Source organism: Petaurus breviceps, unplaced genomic scaffold (genome assembly GCF_028583685.1).
Source record: "Petaurus breviceps papuanus isolate PSGF00001 unplaced genomic scaffold, PetGlider_PUasm1.0 91041, whole genome shotgun sequence".
NCBI classification, from domain to species: Eukaryota; Metazoa; Chordata; class Mammalia; order Diprotodontia; family Petauridae; genus Petaurus; species Petaurus breviceps.
The window spans coordinates 32,781,698-32,806,337 of NW_027187400.1; the positions used below are offsets into that span (position 1 = coordinate 32,781,698).

At 39.2% G+C, this 24,640-nt stretch overlaps 1 pseudogene; it reads right to left on the bottom strand.

Annotated features, from left to right (window-relative positions):
• Window positions 1-5,236: 5,236 nt before the first annotated feature.
• LOC138154544 (low density lipoprotein receptor adapter protein 1 pseudogene) lies at window positions 5,237-6,117 on the bottom strand (annotated as a pseudogene).
• Window positions 6,118-24,640: the final 18,523 nt, after the last annotated feature.

Below are 24,640 nucleotides of genomic sequence, written 5' to 3' on the forward strand. Positions count from 1 at the left end.
ATGGAGGGTCTAGTTCATGGAACAGTGAGGGAGCTGGTGTCCCTACATAAAAGAGTATGTGGTGGGGAATGAAGTATACATGGAAATTGGAAAGGTAAGAGAGAGATAGGTTATGAAGGGCTTCAAATATTAAACAGAGGATTTTATATTTGATGCTGGAGGTCACAAACCACCTACTGAATCTTCTCTTCTCCAACCTAAAAATAACCAGCTCCTTCAGTCAGTACTCCCATTATGTGAACTTAAAGCATCTCTCTAAAAACACAATTTTAAGTTTAATCTGTGTTATTAATATTTTCCCTATCACTTTCTTAAATCTATACAATTAACAAAACAATAAATCAAGGCCTGATTCATAGCATTTGCCAGTTTCTGAGGTGTCAATGTTCCCATTGATACTTTAACATTTGATTCTTTTGAGTGAGTTCATAGTGGCTCCAACCCACCCTTGTGTTCAGTCGTTTTGTCATCTTTTGGATTCTCATCAACTTATCAGAATGCTGAACTGAACAGACCATAATGCTTTAGATATCCTATGGCCAGGGTAAAGGAGAGTGGGACTATTATTTCTTTTTAATGCAGTCCCAAGCTCTATTAATTTGGGTTTGGGATATGGTGGGGAAACAAATATTAACATGCTTAAAACAGAAAGTGTTTTCGCCTGACCAAGGGCATTTTCTATATTAGGGTAAAAATTCTCTACCTAAGGCATGCTCATACCTGCCAACCTCAGTTCCCAGATGATTTCAGGACTTTTGAGCCAGAAGGGGAAATCGTTCTATTTTCGTTGATCAGGGGGGGTGTGCCCTGACATACTACGTTACCTAGAAGTTGCTAACCAGTCGCACCAGAGCTAACCTTCTACATAGTCACTTATAATAATACCTCATATTCTGGTATGTGAAGGGTTCACGGAAGAATTAAACTGTTCAGTTTAACCCTAGAGAGAACTAAGAACAACATGTGAAAATTTCAGAATAAATTTAGACTTGATATAAGAGAAACATTTGCTAAGTATAAGCGTTGTCTGTAAGTATAATGGGCTGCCTGGAGAGACAATGGTCCCCCACAGCAAAGGCTGGATGGCCACTTGGTGGGGTGTGACATTGTTCAGGTATGAATTGGACTTGATAGTCCTGCAAATGACAACCAACTGAAATTCTGTGATTTTTGACATTTCAGGTTTACAAAGAGCTTTTCTTACTATGAGATAGGTAATAAAATAACTTAACAGACTTGTTTTACAGATGAGAAAATTGGGACATAGAAACTTTCTCATGATCACGTAGATGGTAAGTTCCAAAGCCAGGAAAAACACCCAAGATCATGAAATAAAATATTATATTCTTTCCCTTTCATCATACTATCTTCCATGTGATATGATTCCAGGACAACTTCCCTTCCCCAGGGGGAAAAAAATGTCTGCCTTAGTCACCTGGAATGGTGATAAAAATGGAATCATTAAAGAGAATTTCTCTTTGTTGTTGAATTGTTTCAGTCATGTATGACTCTTCATGACCCCATTTGAGGTTTCCTTGGCAGAGATACTGGAGTTGTTTGCATTTCCTTCTCCAATTCATCTTACAGATGAGGAAACTGAGGCAAACAGGATTAAGTGACTTGCCCAGAGTCACGCAGATAGGAAGTATTTAAGATTGGATTTAAATTATGAAGATAAGTCTCCCTGACTCCATGCCTAGCACTCTATCCACTGAGACACCTAGCTGCCGTGGTTCTCTAGGAGTCCCCTACTATAATCTCAATAAAATGTCATCTCTTTGAGCAAACATTATTTCATGTTTGTTGCTATATCATCATAGCACTTAATAAGTGCTTATTGATTGAGCGATCGTGCACATATAATAAGGGTCTGGCCAGGTATAGAGTCCTTCATTTTGCTTAGTTGACATGAATTCCCCATGTGAAAAGCTGATGAGTTCTTTCCTGAAGGACGTGGTGAAGTATGGGAGGAGGGGCCATAGAACATATGTGACTATTCTGCACCTGCTTCTAATTTCCCAATCATGTGATAAGTGGAAGACTCTTCAATTTTCTATAAAGATATTCCAAAGGTCTTTGTTGGTTTCCATAATGTCTTTCTTGCCATAACCTTTTTGGCCACTTTGTTCCTAGTTGGACTCCACTCACAGTGTCTGGTGAAAGATGAATAAAAAGGGAATAGCCTTAAGACCTTCTCCCCATAGAGGCCTTGAGAAATGGTTCTCCATACTTGACATCTTCCTTTTATCTTTTTCTATTCTAGGTGAAAGGAGAGGGTCTCTAACATTGCGAATTTTTAGAGGTCAAGAAGTCAAGTCATAGGGATCCAAAAATCAGGGTCCAAGCTGAATTTTGCCTCTAGCCCAGCATAGATGCCCTGAGAAGCAAGTAGGGACCTTTAGGAAGGACCTTCCAGTCCCAGAACAAGGAAAAGTGAGGCAAGACTCAATTTGACACTTATGTCACATCTGGACATGAAATTGGTAGAGTCAATGCTATCTAGTAAATGAGCTAAGTTTTGATTAAAGACCAAGATGGTGTAGGTAATAGGAGAAAATATGTGTACATTTGTTCTTACTTCCTATATGTTTGATGTAAATAACTCTTGGTAAAATGTAATTGAATTTAAGTGGCAAAATGGAACTAGGGCACAGTGGCTCCTCAGTGTGGAGAAGTCATAATATAGTTGATGGCAATAGGGAAAAGAGCCAGCATACAAGTCACTGAGTATCATGGAACCCTGAGGGGCAGATGTAGCCTTCCTGAATCTGAAAGCGTGGGCCAAAGTCTATATGGTACACAAATACCCTAGGAAGAAATAAACCATTAGGCTATCATTAAAACATTAAGCTATATTGATTGAGCTTCAATTGACTTCTTTGTTTTGTATTGGGGAACCCTGGCCTAGACTAGTTTTGTGACTAGTGATAGAAACAGGAGCCAGATGCCAAATCCAACTGAGCCTTTCTTCTTGGCATCTTTCACAACCATCATTTGCTTTTTACTCCTATTTCCAGGTTCTACATCCAACTTAACACTACCTCCTGGGGCAGATTGACAGAACTTCCAAAAATGGCCTCCCAAATCCAGTGTCTCATTCTCCAGTCCATAACATACATTACAAAAGTCTAATCTTCTGAAGGTGGTTTCAGCAAGCGTAGGTCATTCTCCTCCTCACATACATTTCATAGCTCCCCATTACTTGCAAGATGAAGTCCAAACTCTTGATGGAATCCAAGGCCTTCTACAGTTGTTCTAGTCTGCTTTTCCAACCATTTCTATTTTTTTAAGTTTTGTTGCTGTTTTTAAAATTGCAAACATTGATGGATTCATTTCACTTTGTGAGAGGTCTCTTGAAACAAAGTAAAACAATTAAGTAAAACTAATAAAACAATGACCTCATCTGAAATCTGTAGCAGCACCTCTTCTACTTCTCCATTTTTTTGGTGAAAAAAAACAGAAATCTATTTTTTTCTGTACTATCCTTCACCCAATTAGAAAAAAAAAAAAAGAAAACTCTTGTAACAAATATGCTTAGTCAAGAAAAACAAATTCCCTCAATGGCTGTGTACAAAAATGTATTTCAATCATGGTTTCCTATATCAACTCTGCTCCAGTCAAGCCAATCAATTCAAAGCTACCCCTGAGTGTACTTTAGGAGTTTCTGGTTCTGGGTCTCCATCCACTCTCTTCTCCTTCCCATTAGAAAAATCTGAAATTCTTCTCCACAGTTAACCTAGAACATAGTCTAAAGACTATGATCCTAATGCTTCCCCTTGACCAGTGGGCACAGCTCACCAAAGCTGACCAAAGCTACTCTGCCTCTGTCCCTGGAGTGGAGAGATGCCACTCCACTTAGCACCCTTGAATCTCTTTGAATAAAACCCCTCCTTGGAGAGAGTGGACTGGACAGTGATTGAAGTGCTTTGGTTAGAAAGCCTGTTGTCCAGTGGTGGGATGATGAGACATGGTGGGTGCCTTATACCTAACTTTCTGCCCTGGTTTGGTGGGCACTGAGACTGCCATTGGATGGGGGTAGATTTGGAGGAAGGATCTGGTTTCAATCCCAGAATCTCCATCCCCACTCTTCTCCCCCTTAGAACAATCTGAAAGTCTTCTCCACAGTTGACCTAGAACAAGTCTCTGATGGCACCACTCTCTGGAATCTCTTTCTCCTCAGAAGCCATGGGTTTCACCATCGATCTCCTTTGACTGGCACTCTAGCATTGCTACTTCCTGTTGATCTCCATGTGCATATGTATGCATTTGTGTATGTGTTCCTTCTACAAGTAGATTTTTAATTCTTTCTTTCACCCAGAGGTCAGTTAACTTTTCATATGACAGAACCATAGGATACTGAAGTTGGAAATCCAACCCTCTCCCCCTTTGCTGAATGAAGAAACTGAGGCCCAGCAAGGGGAAAGGGCTTTGTTCAAGGTCATGAAGAGTGTGTGGCAGTGTTTCCTCCCCAACCTCAGCTCCTCTCATCATCCTACCCTATTTGTCTCAGTTCTGGGTGAGCTGCTGCAAGGGGTATAAACCTTAATGCATCCTGAGGATGAAGACTAAAAGCTATCCACAGACTCAGCACCTTCTTTTATGCCATCTTAAGACGTGACTTTGGGTTCATTTCTTGAAGTGCACAGCTGCTGAGTCTTTGGATGAGATGCTCTCGGAGGCAGCTCATACTTGGGCTGTTTCAGGGGGAGCAATCTGGCCTCCAGCTCCCAGCAGGTGTCTATGGAAGGAAGGCCCACTCACCTAGGCCGGCAGGGCTCCCACCCTCTCTGCGTCCCCTCTTCTCCATAGGGCAACAGTAGGAGACCCCAAGATGGCTCTCTGGAGAAGGAACAAGTTAAAACAAAGCTGAGCTGCTTTTGTAGAAAGAGAAGAGGTAAGAGAAAAGCTGGCCTCCCCCTGGAGAGGAGCCAAAAGGCTGGTTATAACACCGTGCACATTATACAGTGAGACACGCTCAACAAGTCTTGTGTCTGAGTGGGAATCCACTGAATAAATAGACTAGAAGCATCCTGTAGTCATCCTGTAGTTTGTAAAGAAAAAAAGCAGGATAAAAAAGGGGGTACACTAATAATGCCTTTGGTCTAGTGGATGAAATTGCCATGGGCTAGGGGCCAACGTTCTGGGGACAAGCGGAACTGGCTCCTCCCTTTCCCCCGAGAGCATGCCTTTGGTCCGTTTTGCATAGTGGGTGCTGGCCTTACCGGTCCTAAGACTCTCAGAAGCCAAAGAGCTGGTCCTGCCCGGAGGCACCCAAGGCCAGTTTGTCCCAGTCCACAGCGGAGAGGCACTGGGTGTACTGGACGTCCTGGGCGTCAGCCCAGTGTCCAGGACCTGCGGATCCGTCCGTGATTGGGCCAGCCTTGAGAAGGCTTCATCAAGTTCCCAGACCTCAGGGCTCCCTACCTCATCCAAGTGGGCAGCACTGGCACCCACAGTGGAAGGGGGAGCTTTGGCTGTCCCCTCCAGGTCCAGCAGGTTTCCAGCGGTGGTTTCCAGTGGTGATTGGGACTTGCAGGGACAGGGAAGAGTCCAGCCAAGCCCCACAGACAACCTCTTCTAAGCTTGCCTTCTCTCGTTTCTCCTCTTCCCTGGACACCTGCCAAAGCTCAAAGGCGACTTTGAAGGCCTTTGCCACAGTGAGGGTACTGTGCCATTTTCGCCTGGAACAGAGAAAAGCGTGGCACTCCAGACTCTCTCCCTGCTGCTTCTGGGCAATGTACGCAAAAACCTTGTCATGTGTCTTGTCTGCAGGGCAGTAGGAGATCCTGTAGATGGAAACGTTCTCGATCAACTCATTGGTCCGGCTGTCATTTACGATGAGACCCCTTGGGGAGGCTTGCAGGGTTCCTTTCCGGAGCCGCTTCCCACTAGCGTTGGCCTCGGGCACCATGGCTTATCAGCAGCCTCTGAGAGCTCCTCACCTTTCGGCTTCACCAGTGGCGTGCCCCAGGTATTTGAGGCTGAACACCATGTCCTCCAGCAGGGTCTCCCTTGTGACTGTCCAGTCTCAGGTAACGTCCGATTGTCTCCCCACGTCTGTTTGAGTATGAGAGGGCTGGGGAGGAACGCCCGGTCCGCATACTTGAGCACGTCCATAAGCTCCGCCCTTGCAGCCGCCACCAAAACTCTCCCCCCTGGAAAAACCTAGGCTTTAAATTCCTTAAGAGAAGCGTGTATTACTGTGCGTTACCTAGCCCTTCATCTAGCACCTAGCAGTCAGGCACAGTGCTAAGCGTAAGAGACACAAAGAAAGACAAAAGACAATCCTTGCTCTCAAGGAGATCACAGTCTATTCGGGGAGGAAACACGCAACTAGCTAGGTCCAAATAAGCTTTCTATACAGAATAAATTAAGAGGGATTGGGATAGGCTATCGATAGGAGGTGGCATTTTAGAACAGAATGAAATGGCCAGAAGACCAGAGTTTAAGTCTTGGCTACTACGCTACCCTGTACCTGTAGAGAAGTAGCAGAAGCTGACATTTATGTAGCACCTACTATGTGCCCAGCACTCTACTAAGTGCCTTACAATTATCTCATTTGTCCTCACAACAAACCTGAGAAGTAGGTGCTGGTTTTTTACATTTTACCGATGAGGAAACTGAAGTAAACGGTGATTAAGTGACTTGTCCAGGGTCATATAGCTACTAAGTATCTGAGGCTGGATTTGAATTCAGGTCTTCCTAACTCTAGTCCTAGGGTTCTGTGCACTGTGGCACCCTCTAGCTGCCTCTGGCTAAGTCATTTAACTTCTCCAGAACTCAAGTCTCTTCAACTGTAAATGAGGAGAGTTGGACAAAAGGCATTGTAAAGAGTAGATGGTGTCCTGGTCCTGATGGCAGGAAGACTAAGGTTCAAATCCTCTCTGACACTTCCTGGCTAAGTGACCTTAGGCAAGGTAGTGATTCCCCTCTAACCTCCCCTGCCTCGTCTATAAATGGAGGTGGTAGCCATGGGATTTGCATCTCATATTTAAAGGAGGTAGTATGGCAAGATAAAAAAAGCTCTGAAGTCAAATGACCTGAGCTCAAATCCTGATTCTATTACTTTCTACCAGTGTGACTTTGAATTAATCACTTAAATCCAAACTCCAGTGTTGTTTTATTCTATAAAATGAGAGGGTTGGAATAAACGATTCTTTCTATACTCCTATGACTTGATGATTTAAGAATCCTCCTAATTCTAATCTGTAAGGACAGATGTGCTAACTCCCAGACCTGGGGTCCTGAATCCCTTGGGAAACCTGGTGAAACCATTCCTCAGAATAATGCATAAATTTAAATGCATTAAATAAAATACATTTTAAATGCATTAACTAAAAAACATAGGGTGGCAAAGGAAACCAATCCTATTAAAATCGAGTCATCAACTATTTTGCAAAATAAAGCAAGGTTACAAAGCTAGGCCTAGGCAATGGAGCAGGGAGATGGGAAGAAGAACTGAGTGTTTTGGGACACTGAGAGGTTCACTCTGAGGATGGAAATAGGCTGAAATGGTTAAGTGAAAGGACACTGAAGGAGCATTGTTCTGATTGTAATTTTGCCAGGGGCTATCTGAATAATACAACCTTGAATAACAATTCCAAAACGACAGGAGATTTAGAACTTGAAGGAGCCCTAGAGACCATCTAGTCCAATGCTCTTATTTTTTGAACTAGAAAGCTGGGGCCCAGAGAGTGATTTGTCCATGGTCACAGAGCCGATAAACAGTACAACTGAGGTTATAAGCCATGTCTTCTGACTCCAGACCCAGGGCCCCTTTCACTCTGCTTAGAAATACTTCCAACCTCCCCATGCACAGTAGGACATACAGAGGAGCACCCATTACGGTGACTAACGCTTGATTCCATAAAAACCAAGAAGATACAGTAGGTGGCCTTATCAATGGTCCTTTCCTCATTCTGAAATACACCCCTAGCTTCTGCCCATTCAATTCAACATTTTATTAAGTGTCTAGTTTGGGTATATCACTGTTATATACTCTGGGGATACAAAGATTAAAAGGGATATAGTCCCTTCCCTCAAGGAGTTTCCATTCTACTAGAAGAGAAAGATAATCCAGATACCCAGCAAGTCAATACAAAATGCATTTTACAAAGAAGAAGAAACAGTTGTGGGAAAAGTAAATAGGCTGAAGGACTTGAGTTCAAAACCTAGTTCTGGTGTTTACTGTGTGATCTTGGCCAAGTCTCATAACCTTCCTGAGCCTCCATTGCGTCCTCTGGAAAATGAAAGAGTCAAGCAAGATGACCCCTAAAGTAAATTTCAATTCTAAATCTACAATCCTCTAATCCCAATGCAAACTTAATTCAAATGGTAAAGAACATTAGCAGAGTGAAAAAGGAATGGTTTCATGTGGGAGTCGAATTCTAAGCTGCACTTTATGTGTCTATAAATATATGAAAATACAAGGTTTCTACCACTTAGGCTTAAGAGAGACAGTAGGAAATAGTATGGTGTTCTAGAATCAAAGAACCTGGGTTCAAATCACACTTCTGATGATTGCCACTTAAATGATCTTGGAAATTTTCATTTGAAGTCCCTGCTTTAAAAATTAAAGTTTTAATTTGTTTCTCTTTAAAATGAGGCAGTTATTATTCACAACCACATGAAAAAAATGCTTCAAATCTACTAATTATAAGAGAAATGCATATCAAAACAATTCTGAGGTTTCACCTCACATCCTGCAAATTGGCAAAAAATAAAAATGACAAAAAAGAGCAATAATCAATGTTGGAGGAGTTGTGGAATGATAGGCACCTTATTGGTGGAGCTGTGAAATGGTACAACCATTTTGGAAAGCAATTTGGGATTATGCAAATAAAGTGACTAAAATGTCTACACTCTTTGAACCAGAGATGCCATTGCTAGGTTCCCATCGCAAGAAAGTCTCTTCATCATTCATCATATCATCATCATTCATTAATCAATCATAGATTGTCTCTTCATCAGAGATAGGAACAAAGGAGGAAATGAAGAGGAAAGATGACTGAATGATGTAATGTGAAGAGGGTGAAGAAAGTCATCAATAAGAAGCAAGTTGCCATATACTCTAAAATATTTATGGCTTCTTGTAATAGTTAAGAATTAGAAATAAAGTAAATGCCCATTAATTGGGAAATGGCTAAACAATTTGTGGTAGATGAATGTCAAGGAATATTACTGCGCTATAAGAAATGATGTGTATAATGAATAGAGAAGGATGGAATCTATATGAACTGGTGCAAATTGAAATAAACTGAGCCAAGAAAACAATATACACAGTAATTATGGCAATCTAAATTGAAAGAACTACCACAAACCAAAAAGTCAAAAGTAAATGTAACAAAATTATAAACATCCAGGAAGACTCAACTGAAGAGACAGCAGAAGCATACCCCCAGCCTATTCCTTTATGGAGGTGGGAGGCTGGCAATGTGTACATTATACATATTTTCAGACTTTTTCACTTTATTGATCAGTTATGCTTACTGTAATGTGATGGCTCTCTGGGAAGAGGATGTAAAGGCTTACTTGGGATAACTATGGTGATGTAAGAAAGAGAAGATAATAGTAAAAACTTATTTACAAAAGAGAAAAAAATAAAATGAGGCAGTTGGACTAGTCCATCAATGTACATTTAATATCTGCTTGCTATATATAACAGGTACTGTGCTCAGTGAAATAGAAAAAAAAAGGCAGGAAAACAGTACCTACCCTCAAAGAGTCCATCTTCTAATGGAGGATACAACATGGAAATCACAGGGGACATGTAAGATGTAGAATTGTAAATGGAAGGTAACCTTAGAGGAAAAGGACCAGTAGTGAAGGGCATCAGGCAGAAGCAGGTGGATGGGAAAAATCTGAAAATTAGAGAGAATGGGGATAATGGTGGGAGCGATTGCTGGAGAAGACAGGAGGAGAGGGGATAAAGGTTTCACGTAGAAGAATTTGCCTTGGCAAGAAAGAGTGTCTCTTCATAAGAGATAGGAACAAAGGAGGAAATAAAGGGGAAAGATGATTGAATGATATAATGTGAAGAGGGTGGGAGAAGAGTGAGGGAGCTTTTGGGGAATGGCCTCAATTTTTTCAATGATGTATGTAAGGTGAGGTCTTAAGCTGAGAGGCTGAAAGAGAGGGAGTGATGCTGGAGGTCTGAGCAGGGATGAAATTCTTTGGAATAACTACTGTGGGGTATGGGGTATGGAATTAAGTAAGGAACCATAAAAGCAGTGCCTTGTAGTGAGGGCCCAGGCAAGATTATTTAGCATATGTCTTGTGATTGGTTTGGCAGCATTGTAAATGAGAGAGAAGGAGGCAAATACTAGGCCCAGTTCAAGGTTGGAGTTTGGAAAGGCATGGCAGGCAAAAAGATAAGGGTTCAAGAGATTCCAGGGCAGAGCATAGTGTAGAATTGCCCAGTATCAGGAAGAAGTCAAGAGAGAGAAGGGAGGAGATCTTCACCAGTGCAAAGGTGATAACCTTGGGAAGAAATGAAGAGTGGAGGGACTAGTGGTCAAAATGAGGATAAGGAATAGTAGTTGTAAGACACTGGAAAGGAGAGGAAGATAAAAGAATATGCTCACATAAAACAAATTTCAGAGTTCTTGACTACGGAAGTGGCACTGTTTTGGGAGATGGCAAAATCAAGGGTATGATCACCTCTAAGTCATGTGGACAGGAGGGTTAGGGCATAGGGACTTATTGGATGAGGATCTAGGAGGTTATGGTACTTGTGGGAACACTAGTATACATGCTGAAGTGTCCTAGTATGGAAAGAGCAGGGGAGGAAAGGAAAGACTTTGAACCAGACATCTTACTCTTTAAAGAAAGAAGAAAAATGTCTCTTGGGGTCAATAGAAAATGGCCATTAAGATATGGATTGGCTGGTAAATTTTAAGGCCGTGAAACCCCAAAGGGAAGAAATTGCTAAATGATGGTGGTAGAAAAAGAGCCTAGAAGTGGCAAAGGGGAACAGAGTATTTCACCTCCTCTACAATCATAGGTGAGATGAGGGCTATGGATGCAAGCATAAACAATACCAGAAGGGATGGCCAGGAACACCATGTTATCTGGAGGAATAAATGCCAGAAGATGGATGGAGTTAGAAAGAAAAAATTTAAGAAAAAACATAGTGTGTTCAATGAAGAAGGCATTCTGAAGAGGGAAGAAGCAGTCAGATCTGGAGTGGGATATTGTGGAAGGAAGAAGGTTGAAGAAGATGGGAATGAGAGAGCAGGCAGTTGGGCTGGGTAACTGGCAGCCAGGAGTTCTGAGTCAGTAGGAGGGGGAGATTTATTTTTTCTTTTTTTTTTTTTTGTTTATTTTTAGTTTGCAACATTCATTTACACAAGATTTTGAGTTACAAATTTTCTCCCTGTCTTTCCCCTACCCACCACCTCGAAACAGCAATCCCACTGAATACCCCCTCCCCCAATCTGCTCTCTTCTATATCTTCTCCCATTCCCCCTCCATCTTTCCAGTAGGGCAAGATGAATCTCCATGCCCCAGTGCCTGTATATCTTATTTCCTAGTTGCATGTAAATAATAATAATTTTTTTTAAAACATTTGATTTCAAAATTTTGAATTCTGCATTCTTTCCCTTCTTCCCTCATCACCCACCCTTACTGGAAAGATAAGCAATTCAATATACATTGTACATGTGTAGTTATGCAAAACATTTGCATACTGGATATATTGTGAAAGACTGACTATATTTCCTTCCATCCTCTCCTGCCCCCCACCTTGTTCTATTTTCTACTTTGACTCTGTCCCTTTTCAAAATTGTGTGCTTCTAACTACCCTCCCCCACTCAATCTGCCCTCCCTTCTATCATCCCCTCTCTTATCCCTTTCCCCCCTACTTTCCTATAGGGTAAGATACCCAATTTAGTGTGTATATTGTTCCCTCCTCAAGACAAATTCAATGAGAGTAAGGCTGACCCCTTCCCTTTTGCCTTCCTGTTCTTCCCTTCCATTGTAACAGTTTTCTCTTGCCTCTTTTATATGAGATAACTTACCCTATTCTGTCTCTCCCTATCTCCTCTCATTATATTCCTCTCTCACCTCTTAATTTTATTTTTTAGATATCATCCCTTCCTATTCAACTGATCCTGTGCCCTTTGTCTATGTATACATGTACACAAATACACACACTCACATGTCTTTATACAAACATATATCCTCCTATATAAACATATATATGTATGTGTGTGTGCATACATTTATATTCCCTTCAACTGTCCTTGTGCTGAGAAGAGTTTCCTAAGTTACAATGGACATTTTTCCATGTAGGAATGTAAATAGTTCAACTTTAATAAGTTCCTTATGATTTATTTTCCCTGTTTACCTTCTCATGCTTCTCTTTCTTCTTGTATCTCAATGCCAAATTTTCTATTCAATTCTGTTTTTTTTTTCACCAAAAATGATTGAAAGTCCTCTATTTCATTGAATAACCATATTTTTTCCCTGAAACATGATACTCAGTTTTTCTGGGTAGGTGATTCTTGGTTTTAATCCTAGTTCTTTTGAACTCTGGAATATCATATTCCAAGCCTTAATGTAGAAGCTGCTAGATCTTGTGTTATCCTGATTGTGTTTCCACAATATTCAAATTGTTTCTTCTTGGCTGCTTGTATTATTTTCTCCTTGACCTGGGTACTCTGGAATTTGGCTATAATATTCCTAGGAGTTTTCTTTTGGGGATCTTTTTCAAGAAGTGTTTGGTGAATTCTTTCGATTTTTATTTTGCCCTCTGGCTCTAAAATATCAGGGCAATTTTCCTTGAGAATTTCTTGAAGTATGATTTCTAGGTTCTTTTTTTTTTTTTTATCATGGCTTTCAGGTAGTCCAATAGTCAAATTTTTAAATGATCTCTCCTGGATCTATTTTCCAGATCAGTGGTTTTTCCAGTGAGATAGTTCACATTGCTTTCTATTTTTTTAATTTGTTTGGATCTGTTTTATAGTATCTTGATTTCTCATAAAGTCATTAGCTTCCATTTACGCCAATCTAATTCTGAAGGAGTTATTCTCTTCAATGAGTTTTGAAATTCCTTTTTCCATCTGGCAAATTCAGCAAGGCAGTCTTCTTCACATTGGTTTTTTGGGCCTCTTTTGCCATTTGAGTTAGTCTATTTTTTAAGGTATTATTTTCTTCAGTCAGGTTGTTGACTCTCTTTTCATGATTTTCTTGCATCATTCTCGTTTCTCTTCCTAGTTTTTAGTATCCTCTTTCCCTGAACTTTTTTTGCCCTAATTGTTGTAATCAGGGGTTCATTTTATTTTTTTTTTTTATTAAGCAATCAGGGTTAAGTAACTTGCTCAAGGTTACACGGCCAGTTATTTCTGGGTGGGTGCTAAGTGTCTGAGCCTGGGATTCAATCTCCAGGTCGTTCAGACACTGAAGCCAGTGCTCTTACTCGCTGTGCTACCTGGCCGCCCCTCAGGGGTTCATTTTAACTCATTGGAGATCATAAAGGTCCAGAGAGGTGTATTTTAATTGGTTGATAAGTCTGGAAACTGCCACAGCTGCTGGTGATTCACTCTTTTGAAGTCTGCTCCAGCCATTGCTGATTGGGGCTATCCTGAGGTTAAAACTTGGGGATGGGCTCAGAACCCTGCAATGGACACTTCCTGTAGGCCTGTCAGGCTGCCTTCAGTGGAAGATTTGTTTCTGTCACTTTGTGGGTTCTGGAGCACTAAAATTCATTTAGAGCCATGTTTTATAGGTATTTTGAGGTGGTTGTGGGGGGAGCTCACAAAATTTGCCTTTGCTCCACCCCAAAAGGGGGAGATTTCTAGGGAGTCTGAGATCCCTTCCTCCCCTAGAGTAATTCCTCTTTGCTTTGTGATCTTTGCTATGAGGCCACTTATTTCACATTCTGATTACAAGATTTTCTTTATTGTCTATGATTCTAAAAGACATGATACTCATTGTCTCCTTTAACCAGGATAAACATAGCCAGTGTCAAAAGTAACAGCACTTGGTAAGGATATGAATAAAAAAATAAAAAAGCTCCTAGAGCTTCTGACGTTGACATTGGTTATTTGCTTTCAGAAGATGCTCTCCTGCCATGAATAATTCAGTCTGTAACTCTAGGATAAATACAGACTTTTGTTGACTCTCCCTTGACCCAGTTAAAGGTATGAATCTGCCTGGGAACTTATTAGAGGAAAAGGGGGGAAAAGGTGAGGCTGGCAGAAATTTCAAGAGCTCACCATACTCTAAGCTGACAAGATGCCAGAAAGCTTCTGGCCTGTTTAGTGTTGCCGACATCTTTCATCTGTCTCAAAATGTTCTTCTACTATCCCACAATGGGAGAAAGTGACACCAAATTGTATTTAAGTTAAAAGTCATTTTGTCAGGGACATGGAGCAAGATCAGAGATAATCTTCCTGGAAAGACCTTAATTAAAGAATAAGACTGAAATAAGATATGTATGCCCCAATGACATTTAAGATTTTTTTCTCTCAAATGAATATAATGAAGGTAAAGTCCAAATTCAATCTGAGACATATAAACTTTTTTTCAAAAATCTCTCTTTTCTCACTTTGTTCAGATTCAGGAGATATAAATACAATAAAATCCAGGTGGCATGCCAGTTCTGGTTTCAGAAAAACTAGATTCAAGTTGCACTTCTAATGATTAATACCTTGTAACCTTAGGGAAGTATTTAACCTCTCTGGGTCTCAGTTTCTTCAACTACAAAATGAGAAGGATGATTGTCAAGGTCCCTTGCAGCTGATTTGATCACCATGAAGAGAACCCTGGAAAATTTTAGGCCCTCATAGGATAAACTAAAATGTTTAAAATGCAGGTTTAGGAAAGGTAGCATAAAAGAATGTTGAGGCCAATGGTTTAGGTTTAACTCCTAACTCTGCTTCGTTGTCATTCAGTTTTTTCAATTCTTTATTTATTTATTTGCTTTTTAAAGGGCAATTGGAGTTAAGTGACTTGCCCAACATCACATGGCTAGTTTTTGTGTTGTGTCTGAGGTCAGATTTGAACTCAGGTCCTCCTGACTCCAGGGCCAGTGCTCTATTCACTGTGCCACATAGCGGCCCCAGTTGTTCTAATTCGTTGTGACCTCATCTGGGTTTTTGGGGTTTTTTTGGCAAAAATACTGGAGTGGTTTGCTATTTCCTTCTCCAGCAGATTTTACAGATGAGGAAACTGAGGCAAACAGAGTGAAGTGATTTGTCCAGGGTCACACAGCTAGTAAATATCTGCGGGTAGACTTGAACTCAAGAAGATAAGTTTTTTCTGATTTCAGGCCAGGTGTTCTATCTACTACTGCACTGATTTGCATTGGTAGAAAGAGTTCCTCAAGTGGGATTTCCCTACATCAGTAAAACCACAACTCCAAATGAATATACTTCAATAGATCCTCTACTGTTTGAAAACATTCACTTTACCTTGGCAGAGTCAAACCTATCTCCATCTTCATATTCAAGGGGAACACTTCCTTGAGGATAACCATTTAATATTATGTTTTGGTCTACTGAACCAAAGGCCTTTTGGTAACCTATGAGAGAGTAGAGTGGGAGCTCCTGTTCTTGATATCTCTTCATCAGCTACCTGACTATACAGATGTGAAAGAAAATTGTAGACAAGAGCCCACTTGTCCCCTTCATAAATGTTTTGTAGTCATCCCCCGGATGCTTATGCAGATCATTCTTGACCAATAGAACTAAACCACACTGTGCATAATTAAAACCCTTCACTGGCACTATGAATGAAGTGCATTGTAGAGGCCCTGCATACTTGTGCAGGCCATTCCCACACAGATTTTCTAGCAATAATAAAATAAGCATATACATAAGTCAACTACCCTGCTTTAGGAAATCATGCTGATTATAATTTATTTTACATCCCTTTGATACCTTCCCTTCTTTTACTCATCTTGAAATAAAATATATCCTCAAAATAAACCCCAGAGGAAATTTGAAATGTGTTATCTAATACCAGTGTGAATATGTTTCCAAATTTAAAAAAAACTCGTATTATGAACCAGTGTTGCCTATGGTTATCATGTCTCTGTCTGCTAAGATCAAATCTTTGATGGCCAGATTCGTTTCTGGACTCTTTAAACCACTTCATTGTAGGGATTATGTTAAACATAATCTAAATTTCTCTAGAAAGTGCTAATAGTTATAACTGATGTCTTTATTTTTATCCATTTCCTATTTTTCAGAGTCAATGACTTGTTTGAATATGCTTAGTAGAAACTATTATAATTGAATGGGCTATCTTTTCTTCCTCTTTATTTTTTTTTAATTTGGTGTTAATTTTGACCTTTTATCTTTTATTAGTCTAAGATCTAACTGCACAAAGACAGTGGCTTCTCAAATGAATCCTACAGCTCATGGCTCAGAATCACAAAAATTCAGTTTTGAATTTTCGTGGATCATGTTTAAAGTTAAAAGTGTCCCTCAACTCATTTTCCTTGATTCAAGACCACATTCAGAGTTGCCTCATGGAGTATCCAAATTTGACTCATATCTATGTCACTCTTAAGAAAAGGAAAGGAGCCTTTATCTCCCATGCAAGCTCCCAAGCTAATATGGCATCAAATAAGACAAGTTTTATTTAGCCTGACCAAAAAAAAAAAAAAAAAAGGAAAGGGCTCACACACAAACCCATAAATATTCAAGACAATTCTCCTTCCTTTCCAAAGGGCCTCCAAATCCCCCAGGAACTGACATTGTCTTTCAGACTTCTAATATTGTCCTAGGATAGAAGCATCATCCTCATCCACACAAAAGGTAAGCCCTTGATATTACATGATTTTGTTTTGCTGTTACCAGAAAAAGATTGGCCCCAGATTTATGATTCCACCCTAGAGTTGATGCCTCTAACCTCAATCAGAAAAAGAGCGAAGAGGACAATGGGGAGTTAGCTATTTATCTATTAAAGAACTATCAAGGAAATATAGATCTGCTCCAGACTTATGGTGTCTCCCTGAAATGGAGGAAATTTCAAGCAGGAACAGGCTTAAGGTTCCTAAGGAGTCAAATAAATCATGCCTGTGGTGAGCTTCCTATTTTCTGAGAGCCTATACAGTGTCTTTCTAGAGCAGAGTGACATACTAGTACCTCTCAAAACAGGTAAAGTAATGCTAGAAAACCTAGCAACATTCTCCCTGGGTAGGTCTCACCCTTCGTCAGGATTTATACAGTTCACATTGCTCACAATACCAGTGAAGGGTTTTCTTCTTCCACAATGTGGCTCACTCGCTTATTTTTTCTTGGCTATCTTTGTTCAGGAATTCCTCCACTGAGGGCTGGGTTGCTATTCTACTTGCATCCCATGTGTTGATTTCTCTGCAGAAATTCCACTTGAGTTTACGAGAAAGTTTTGTCCAATGAATAGGATTGTTACTTTTATTGGATGTTTACAATACCCTAACAACTAAAAAAAAAATCATTAATCCCAGCAGTTAATTTTGCTACCCTACCCTAACAATCCTCCATCTCCCTTCCAAGAGTTACAAAGCATAGAAAAGGGGGGTTATGGACACAGCCTGAATAAGACAAGAAAACATTCTCCCTACACCGAGTTCCTGCAAGAGAAAAAAAAACTCTTCATCAACTCTAGGGTAAACCGAGGATGGTTTCTTCCATGAAATTGTGCCTGACTGATCACCGACCTACACAAGACAGAAGATTGGGACAATTGAAGTCAGTATGCAGAGAATAGAGCAATAACAGAGCTAGTTTTTTTTTTTTAAATAAATAAAGCACTAGTGGGCTAACATCCATTCTCTCACTTAAAACATTTCAAGTGGCCCCTTTTATTCCTGCCTACAGAATGTGGGAATGTTTCCCATCTTAACTTAGTACTTTCCTTATCTTTTTCCTTGAAAGAATTACAAAAATGCTTTCTTTTTAATTCTAGCTTTGATCTTTTTTTTTTTTTTAACCGGAGAAGCTCTATCTAATGTCTCCTTCCATTCGAGGTTCCCACCCACAGAGTTTTTGTGTTTCTCCCAAGGCCTAGAGTGGGAGCAAGGGACTCCTGGCGAGAGTTCTTCCACCCACCCCATCAGTAAAATGAGGGGGTTGGATTAGATGGCCTCTAGTCCCCCTTCCAGCCCTGAATCTCTGATCCTACAATCTCAAATTAAATGGCTTGCCCATGTTCATACAATTATTAAATTTTTGGAGACAGGATTCAAACCCAAGTCTTTCCTGACTTAAAGTCCAGTCCTCCTTAATCACAGAAGCTTGAAAATTTTACTTTGATGGAAAAAGAATTACATTTCTGTTAGAATTAATTCTTTCAATTCAGACAAGATTTCTTTTCCTATAGGGGAATTTAATTTCAGTGAATGGAAAAGAAATGTTTCTCTGAGAGAGACAATAAATCATTTCCTTCTCCATGCACTTTACTTGGGGAAGTCATCTCTGACTACAGATCTTTCAGACTGGAAGGGTGGTCTTGGAAGGGAGGGACTCAATAAATCAATTGATCAATATGCATTTGTTAAGATACATGTAAGAAGACTATAAAGTTAGAAATGGGTCAAGCTATAAAGTACTTTAAATTCCAAACAAATGAGTTTATATACAATTCTTCCCTGTTCACACAATTGCTCCTCGGCCTAGATCACTGCAATAACATCATAATTGGTCTCCCTGCTTCAAGGCCATCCTACACACTGCAATCAAGATAATTTTCCTTAACCTCAGGTTGGACCAAATAAATCCTCTATTTAGTCAACTTCAATGGTTCCTTACTGCTTCTGGAATTAAATATCAACCACCACCTTTCCAGTGTCATTAGACATTATTTTCTTCTGTACTTTGAAATCCAACCAAAATGGCCATTCCTGCTCCTCATGTAGGACACTCTATTCCCCATCTCCACACTTTTGGCCTGGCTATTCCACATGCCTAGAATCCATTCCCTCCTTACCCCTGTTTCATAGAGCCCCTTTTTTCTTCTTTCAAAATGAGGCCAAATATTATTTCGGTGAAATCTTGCCTGATCTCTCAGTTGCTAGCATCTTCCATCCCAAACAATGTAACATTTAGCTACTTTGTAAATATCATAAATATTTTGTAAACATTTTGTAAATATTGTAAAAATGTATTCACTTTATGTGTCTACTATGTGTATTTATGTATGGACTTATTCTCTCTTGCATTCAATGCAAGCTAATTGTTTCATTTTTTTTTTCTGCTTGTATTTCAAGAATCTAGCACAGTACCTAGTACATAGTCAGTGGTTATTAAATATTAGTTTCTTGACTTAATGACTGATTATAGGGAACCATTGAAGTTTATGTAGTAATTTCTGTGGGAGCCATATGCGGAGGGAGAGAGCGGCATGGCTAGAGACCCATGCTTTAGGAAAAATTACTTTGGCAGCTATGTAAAGGATGGATTGGAGTTAGGACCTGAGACTTGGGTTAGAAACACCAAACTGAAGGCCATCACAATAGTTAAGGAAAGAAGTGAATAGGGAATGAGCTAAGATGATGGCTGTATGAGTATAGAGAAGGGGGGGGAAATCACAAGATGCTGTGAAAAAAGAAATTACAAGGTTTGACAAGTGATTAAATACGTGGGGTGAACAAGAATAAGGAGACAAAGTTGAAAGCAAAATTTCAGACTTGAGTGACTGGAAAGATGTTGGCACTCTTGAGAGTAAGAGGGAAATTAGGAAGAGGGGTCAATTTGGGAGAACAGAGGAGTTCTGCTTCAGGCATTCTGAGTTTGAGATGTCTAAGGCACATCTTGTTCCAGATGTCAAAGAGACAGATGGGGATATGAGGTTATCTCAAGAGAGAAGTTAGGGCGGGGTGCATATATAAATTTGGGAATTGTCTGCATAGATATGATAGTTGAACTCATGGTATCTTGGTAAGATCTCCAAGTGATAGAATGTAGAGGAAAAATAGAAGAAAACCAATGACAGAGCCTTTAGAGATGTCCATACTTTGTAGGCATGACACGGATGAAGAACCAATCTGAAAAAGGAGCAAGATCAAAGTTTCCCAGCCCATGAAATTATAAGTAAATAAATATTTCTGTTACTTGAAAATTTGAATTCCTGGGCCTTTTTTTTTCCTTTTGGGTGGAGAAAGAATTATATTCCTATTGGGAATAAATGAGCATTTTACTTTCTATGTTGATTATTTTTAAAAATTCAATATTATTTTATTTTCATCTTCTAATTTCCTTCTTCCCTCACCTCCCTCTACCGTGGAATCCCTTGCCCCCTTGCCTAATTGTGTTCCTTGACAAACCTACACTTGGTTTTTGTTGTTTTGTTTTTTTGGAGGGAGGAAAGCAGGGCAATTGGGGTTGACTTGCCCAAGGTCACATGGCTAGTTTTGTGTTAAGTGTCTGAGGCCACATTTGAACCTAGATCCTCCTAACTCCAGGGCCGGTGCTCTATTCACTGAGCCACCTAGCTGCCCCAAACCCTACACTTGGATTACTTCTACCATTCACCTCATTTTTTCTAGTCATATACTATTTTTTTTTTTGCTTTTTTTGGGGGGGGGGGAATTGGGTCACATGGCTAGGTTTTTTGTTTGTGTATCTAAGGCCAGATCCGAACTCAGGTGCTCCTGACTCCAGGGCCAGCACTCTACTCACTGTGTCACCTAGCCATCCTGGTAGTCATATACTATTAAACACAACTGGAAGAAATCTTAAAATTCTACTGATTTGGTCCACCATAAATTCATGTTACCTAATTATCTTATCTCAACTGAATTCACCTTTCAAAAAGATAAGCCTTGTGTTCCTTGTAATGGGAATGTAAATTTTTAAGATCTTCCCTGCCCCTAGGCTAAAGTGCACCTGGAGTGGGAGGCTTGTTTTTCAGTAGATACTTCTTGATTGGCCAGTGAGTCAATAAGGTTGTTACATTCTCTGAGCCAGGAGAAGGCTATATAAGCCCTGATGTGCAGTTTTGTTTTGGGGGCTCACTTTGAGAAGTGTTCTGTGATTTGATCAGATGAAACTATGGGAAGCCATTGTTGAGACCCCCCTGCCTTTGAAAAACCCAGATGTTGATTTGGTATGAATGTAATGGTTGGACAGTTTGGAAATCTGTCTACTTGATTTGTTTCTGTCTTGATAATTCTGTCTGTATACTCTGAAGTTCAGGGTGCTGACCTTTTTCCCCTGAACTAGGTAAATGATACATATTTGACTGATTAAAATAAGCTTGTTAACCCATTTTGAGTTGCTTTCCTTTATCAAAGCAGATCTAAGAACCTGTGTTGGCGGACACCCTGGGGACACTGGGGTGCTTGCCACTACACTACTCTGTAAAAAAAAAAAAAAGGCAAAATTCATTACAAACACATATAGTCACACACAAAAAAGTTCCTGCATTATGTCAAAAAGATGCCTCTGTTTGCACTTTAAGCCCATCCCCTCTCCATGTGGAGGTGACTACTATGCTTCATCATGACTTCTCTGGAATTGTGGTTGTTCTTTGTGTTAATTACAATTTCTAAGTCTCAAAATTGTCTTTATAACTTTGTTATTAACTAAATTGTTCTAATGGTTCTGCTCCCTTCACTTTGCATCATTTCATACAAGTTTTCCTAAGTTTCTCTGAAACCCTCTACATATTTTCTTATAGCACAATAGCATTCCATCACAACAATATGCTATAATTTGCTCATCTACTCCTCAGTGATGGGGAGCCTCTTAGTTTCTAATTATTTGTCACTGTCTTAAATAAAATACTGTTAAATATGTTTGAACATATGGGTGTTTTCCTCTTTCTTTGATTTAGACCTGGAGTGTAGACCTAGTAGTACTATCTCTGCATCAAAGACTATGCATATTTTTATAGTTTTAGGGGCATATATACAAATTACTTTTCAAAATGTCTGGACCAGCTCACAGTTCTAGTAATAGTACATTAATGTATTTGTTTTTCCACAGGCCCTCCACCATTTGTCATTTTCCTTTTTCATCAACTTTGTCAATATGATGGGTATCATGCAGTTCCTTAGAGTCACTTTAAATTAGATTTCTCTAAATTTTAGTGATTCTGAACATTTTTTTTATATGGCTAGTGATAACTTGGATTTCTTCCTCTCAGAAATAGCTATTTATATCCTTTGACAACTTTATCAACTGGAAATGACCTTTATTTAAAAATTTCAATCATTTTTCTACATATGTTATAAATTAGATGATTATCAGAGAAACTTGAAGCAATAATTTTCCTAATTTTCTTTTTCTCTTTTAATTTTAGCTGCATTGGTTTTGTTTTTGCAAAACTGTTTTAATTTTATGTGCTCAAAATTATTCATTTTGTCTCCTATGAACTTCTCTATATCTTGGTGGGTCACAAAATCTTTCCTTGTCCATAGATCTAACAGATGATTTCTTCCATGCTCCACTAATTTGTTTATGATGGCACCCTTTTCATATAAATAATATACCAAATTGGAGCTTGTCGTGCAATGCAATGTGAGCCGTTCCTATCTAGATAACTAGATACCTAGTTATTATATTGGTTTAGATTACTGATGAACTATCAATATTTCTCCAAATATTTAGATATATTTTTATTTGTCTAAAGAGTGTTTTATGATTGTATTTATATTTACTTTCTAGGCAAGAAGACTCCCAAGTATTTGGTACTATCTGTGGTTATTTTAAATAGAATTTTTATTTCTATGTTTTCCTGCTGGATTTTGTTGTTGATATAAAGAAATTCTAATGATTTATGTAGGTTTATTTTATGTCTAGCAACTTGGCTGAAATTTTTAATTATTTAAATTTGGGTTGTTTTTTTTTAGTTGATTCACTAGGTTCTCTAAATCATCATATCATGTGTAAAAATGATAACTTTATTTCCTCTTTGCCTATTCTGATACCTTCATTTTTCTCTTATCATTGATATAACTAGAATTTGTAACATCATATTGAATAGTAATAGACATCTGTTTTAGCCCTGATCTTATTGGAAAGGACTTTAGTTTACCACAGTAACATAAAAGACTGACTCTTGGACTTAGAGAAATATTAGTATCACATTAATAAAAGACCTTTTTATTCTCTGCTTTCTAGTGTTTTTAATAATTATGTATGCTGTGTCTTGTCAAAAATTTATATTGACAATTTTAAAAAACTTTTGGAGCAAAAAAAGGAACATTATTGTTGGGGACTATTCATTTTGGTTCCTTCATTTCTCTCTTCTCTTCACATTCCCAAATTCAGAAATATCATGTTACAAGGACAGGTTGGTCAGGAAAAAAAAAAACTTTCATCAGCTCCAGATACCTGAAATGCAACAATAGAACTAGAAAAAAACTGTGAAATTTTTAATCCTATCGTGGGAGGAAGGTGCCTTATGATATCACCCTAAAATCATCTTTTCCGGGGAAGAATCCCTCAGATAATGTCTAGTGGGGAGAAGTTGTTTTTTCACCTCCTTATATTTTGTCATAATTACACCATGGTCTTTTGCATTTCTGTTGCTGCCAATCAATAGAAAATAAAAACAATGCTTTTTCAAATAAGCCATGATGTGAAATGGGAAGAAATTGTTAATTTTCATTATTTTTCAGCATTTAAAAATCCAGGTAATTCCAACAGTTCACATTCCCTTAAAGCAGAGCATGACCCAATACAAATCAGTACAGGCCCTCCTCGGCCTTAAGCAGGAGGAAGCCATCCTTTCATAGAATTCCTCCAGAGAGGTACCTAGATGTATCTCAGCTCCAGGAAGAAGGTTCCACCTAGGAAATGGCCCTCACTGGATGTCCTCTGACTTACAGGCCCAGAAGCTACTTTGATTAAAATGACTGTTTGGTATAAAATCACAACAAAGTGACCTGTTTAAAAATAAAATTCCAGTAAAACTTAGGCCCCAGGAAAGTAGGTGTTATAGTGGATAGAATGCTGGGCCTGAATTCAAATTCAGCCTCAGATATTCACTAGCTGTATGACTCTGGGAAAGACACTTTACCCAGTTTGCATCAATTTCCTCATCTATAAAATGAGTTTCAGAAGGAAATGGCAAAGCACACCAGTATCTTTACCAAGAAATGGGGTCACAAAGAGTTAGACATGATCGAAAAGTGACTGAACAAAAAAAATAAGCTCATTTCATACTTTTACATCCACCTTCTCATTTAAAATACTTGCTTCTCTCCTTAATTGCGAACTTGCAAGTATTTCTCGTTAATTTGGCATTTTTTCTTTCTTTTTTCTTTTAAAGGGTTACAAGAAGGTCAATAAATACTTTCAATAATATTTTCTTTTGTTTTAACCCATCTGATCATTTCTAATGTCTCCTGCCCTCAAGCAGCCCACCTCAAGGGTTCTAAGTTCTACCACATTTAAAATGCTGCTAAGTTTAACTTCCTAGAAATGGAGGAATGAGTGTAGGGATAAATAAGAGGGAGAAGGAAGAAGGAGAGAAAATGAAAGGTGACAAGATGCTCCTGGAAAACGTCTATGAAGCAATGCCCCAAACCTACTATTTTTTTTAGCACTTTTAAGTATAACCTTTCAAATTACTAAATGGACCAGAGGTCCTGACACTAGGTGGTCTAGAGACCTGAATTAAAAAATCAGTCTCTGGAGGGATATCTATACACACACATGCACACACACACACACACACACACACACACACACACACACACACACAC